This window comes from Elephantulus edwardii, unplaced genomic scaffold (genome assembly GCF_000299155.1).
Source record: "Elephantulus edwardii isolate Elephantulus edwardi_28Jun2011 unplaced genomic scaffold, EleEdw1.0 scaffold00496, whole genome shotgun sequence".
NCBI lineage: Eukaryota > Metazoa > Chordata > Mammalia > Macroscelidea > Macroscelididae > Elephantulus > Elephantulus edwardii.
The window spans coordinates 180481-185192 of NW_006400246.1; positions in this window are offsets into that span (position 1 = coordinate 180481).

Here is a 4712-nt window from a genome sequence, read left to right on the forward strand (position 1 = left end):
AGGGCTAGGATTGATGGAGAGGAGGCTTGAAGAGAGGACGTGGGGAGAGTATTGAACATGGTATTATAATTAATATTATAAAACAAAATGTATATGAACAGTAAGATGGAAAACCAATCGGCTTTTACAGTACTGTCCCAGCACTGCCAGTTTTTATATAAGGTATGCTCTCCTTGAGAATGGTGAAATATTCTTCTAGGTCGTGTAACCCTGGTATGCCCATTTGTACAGAGGTAACGCGTGGCTGCTGTGAAGCCGAACACTGGGACACTGTTGAGTCAAATGTGAGAATGGTTACCCATGGTGGACAGTGTTTAGAGGAGCTCCCCGATTAAAACAAGCTTGGAAGCAGGAGTGGCATCCACTTCCACAATAGCTTGCCTCTGGAAACCCTATGAACCTGGAGAGAGGACGAAAGTTACAAGGAGGTGTCCAGGACTTTCGTCGCCTGTGACTCGATGGCACTTAACAACATTCTCGCCTCAGAAGCCCTGTCCTCCGAGGTGTGGACACACCCCAGGCAAGGAATCGTCAAACAAACTAAACACGGTATTCTCTTGTTAAGCCCTTGGCCTCTACCCCAAAGGCTGGCGGTTGGACTCCACTCGGAGGTGCCCTAAAAGAAACGCTGGTCATCAGATTCCACAAACACCAGCAGTGACCACCCCGTGGGTCAGAGCTTCGCTCACACACACACGTGATCACCAACTCTTGCCTCAACAGCCACTGACTGGACGGTTTTGCTTAGACGGTGGGACTGTAGCAAATGACACTGTGAGCCCTCAGGCTGCCACATGTGTGGGTTCAGATCCACCAGTGGCTCTGCAGGAGAAGGACAGGCCCTCCTTTCCCGAGGGCCGGCCACACGGGATCCTGTCGAGGGTCGCTGCAGGCTGGCATCAAGTGCCTGGCCGTAGGTTTGAATTTGGAGAATGTGTGCCTTAACTTTGAGTCAGCGGGAAGCCAAGTGAGGGGTATCCCAGAACACTGACAGCCCCAAGTGGCCCTGACCCTCTCCACGAACAGATGAGATGGGTGTTAATAGCTTTTTTTTCCCCTCCCCCAAAGACACCTTTGTCAGCTCCGTGAAGACAACCTGGACCCATGCGAGCCCCTGGGGTTTTGTGAGTTGTGTTCCAGTTGGGCCTGACCAACAGTGACCACCCCATGCTCACCAGGGTGAAGTGCTGCCCACACAGCACATTCTCACGAACAGGTGAGAACTGGGAGAAATGTGGTTAATGCTCTCGGAACACTGGTCTGTTCTTTCTGCCTGAAAGTTTTAGAAAGAAATCTTTGTTTTGTCTAATATTGAATGTACATTTGGGCGGAGAGGTCGAGGAGCCCTGAGGACAGAGTGGTTGGACATTTAGTTGATAACTGAAAGCTAAGAGGTTCAAACACATTATCCGTTCCACAGAAGAGGAAGCAGCCAGTTCATATGACAAGGACAACCTTAGATGTCTTGGGTGAGGCTGTGCTGTGTCCTAGGGCAACAAGGAGTGGCCAACATGGGTCTACCTTTCAGGTTTACAGAAGGTATAGATAGGACCTTTAAGAGCCGTGCTAAGGAGAATGAATTCCTTTCTTTCTTTAAGCGGATGAAGTCTATCTTGATTCTGGGGCTTCATCTGACATACTTTGGACATGTTGTAAGAAGAGACAGGTCCTTGGAGAGGGACATCATGCTGGGTAGGGTAGAGGGACAGCGCAGAAGGGGAAGACCCTCTATGAGGTGGATTGATTCAGTGACTGGGGTAATCCGGATGGGTGTGTCAGAGGCAATGAGATTGGCACAGGATAGAGCAGGGTTTAGGACTGTTGTACATAGGGTCGCTATGAGTCGCAAACGACTCGACGGCACATAACAACAACAGCCTCCTCTCATTTTTATTGTCTCCTCTCTGGGGAGGGAATGCTATTAGGTGAAGTTTGTTCTCAGTTCTTTACACTCTCTTCCCTGGTTCTGAATGTTTTCCAACCCCATGTTCTGATTAGCAGCACAGCTAGTAACAAATAAATGGTATTGTGAATTCAGCAGCAACAGAAAGTTCAACCAGAGAACAAATGAACCTGCAGGTGAGTGAGGTAAAATGGTGTGACCACTGTAGAAATCAGTGTGGCACCTCCTTAGAAATTTACAAACAGAATGCACACCCATGTTTATCGTGGCTTTGTTCAAAATAGCAAAGAGCTGGAAACAACCCAAGCACCCATCAACAAACGAATGGACAGAGAAGCTGTGGTATATTCACACAGTGGAATACTGTGCTGCATTGAAAAACAAGGAATTCATGAATTATACAAAATAGGTAACCCTGGAGGACATTATGCTGAGTGAAAGATCTCAGTCACAAAAGGACAAATACTGCATAGTGCCACTGATGTAAAACAGGACTGACAGGGGGGTTGGGGGAAAGCTAAGAAAAGAGGGGATAAATATGTACATGACATTGAAACAGGCAAGGGAGATAACTGTCTAAAAGGAACATATGATCAGGTATTATTGGCTTGATAAGAGTTCAGAATAAGAGCTGCATAGTAAAGTGGTCTGGGGTGGGGGTGGGGGAGACTGTATAACAATGAAAGAACTTTTTTCCAAAGAAAAAAGCAAACTGGGGGGTGGGGGGGGTAGGGAGGAAAATGTGCAACAATGACTGAATGGAAATCCAAGTTCTTTACAAACTTACAATAAAATCTCAATTAAAGAAAAAAAGAGGGCAGTGGTAGCTCCGGTCAAATTCTTGCCCTGGAGGCAGGGACCCCAGGCTGGGGGTTCTCAGTGCACCTCAAGCCGGGCCTAGCAGCCCCCCTGCCACCAGAGGCTTCCCCCTAGAGAAATCCTAGAGGTCACCATGGTCTAACAGCCGTGCGTGGCAATGTGTGAGAGGGGGCAGCTGTCAACTGTGGCAGTCAGTGGCCTCCACACCTGTAGAGAGCCTAGAAGCAACCCCCCAGTGTCCCCTGGTCAGCAACCCCCTGGTTGTGAACCACGGACCTGGAATAAACCGTTTTCTTCCCAAATGGAGTCCTGGGCCAAGCACTCGGCTGTTGGCAGCAAGGCCAAGGTGAGAGGCCCAGCACGCACCTCTGTAACCAGTGGCCCCAGGACCCTCACGGTGGCTCCTGTCCTTCAGGGTCCCTACACGGCAGAATCATTTCCATGGCAACCGGGTCCATTTTCACTTGGTCCTGCCTAGCCAAGCCCTCCTCAAAGCCCTCATCTCCAGGTTCCAATTCGTAAACCAATCAACAAAAGGTTCCACATGCCTAGGTCTTGAGTCTTCCGGGATTTTTTCAGTAACTACCTCAGCTCTTGCAATTATCATCCTCGATGAACTCCTGAGGTCCTGCGGCAGGCCACTCGTCCTGTCCCTCCTCCTCGATGAGAAAGCCAGGCTTCAGCCACTCGTCACAGAACTAGGGACCTTCTGCAGAATCCTGGAGCTCACCCGCTGAGGACGGCCCGGGGTTCATGCCTTGCATGAGGGCTGCAGCTTCTTAGACAAAGGATTCCTCGGTAAGACCTTGGTATGAACAGGGACGCTGCAGTCCAGACTGCCACCGGGTCCCCTAAGGGGGGAATTTTCCATCATGAATGAGTGAGCCCTCCTACAAACTAGTAACCAACCCCAACCCATCTGAAGGTGTCTGCCTTGTCGGGTTTTTTTCCCTACAAGCCTGCAGCTGAGTGCAGACGTCTGGAGAGGGAAGACACGAGCGGTATTAATGTGGCCCTACTTCTCTCTCTGGTCCCTTCTCAGTCCTTCATCCCACTATAAGATCTCATTCTTTATTTTCTGTTCTTACATTGCTAAATTTTCCAATTTTTTTAAAAAAATTTCTTTCATTCATTGTTGCACACTTTTGTTAAGGTCTGACACTGCCTCTCGCACACCAACCGCACGTTTCTACGGCGGAAGCTCACTGCTCGATGCTGGGCCCGTTCCCAGTCAGGGCAGCTTGTGGACCCGCTGCTGCAGCCAGCAGGTGGACGTCATGAAGCGTCTTCCTCTTCACACACACCCCACCCCGCTTGTGCTGACCATCCGCAGGGAATTGTAGTGTTGCTCCAAAGGCCACATGCCGCTGGTTTGAATCCACTCCACAAAGGAGAGATGGGTAATCTCCTCCCCAGGCATGATGTTCTTCTCGAGAGGGGTCCCTCCTGAGCATATGCTGGAGACACATGGTCTCTTCACCCTTGCTTCGAAGGAACACTTTGCCTGTGCATTCTCCAAGGATTTCAAGGATTTGTTTTGTTCTACTGGCAGTCCCTGTGTATTCTTCACCAGCACCGTAACTACAGGTACCTACCACGAGCAGAGGCGGCCAGGCTACTACCCGTAACCCAGCAAGGAATCTGGACTGTTGCTGAGAGTATTATACTTTCTTCCCCCCTAAGTGTCCAATCACTTGGCTGCATTATGATTTGTAGTGGAGCACCGGCTAACAGGCAGGTGACTGACCAGCCTGTCTTTACTCTGCTGATTCAGAAATGCAAGGGGAGAGACATTACTGCTTTTAGTTTACAGTCAGAGGCCCTGTATCCCAAGGGTCCACATCATAATTTGGGATAAATTTCCCCACACAAAGGAACTCATGCAATATTATTAAAAATGGTTGACTCTGGAGAGCACTATGCTGAGTGAAATATCCCAGTCACAAAAGGACAAATATTACATGATGCCACTGTTGTAGAATGGGACTGT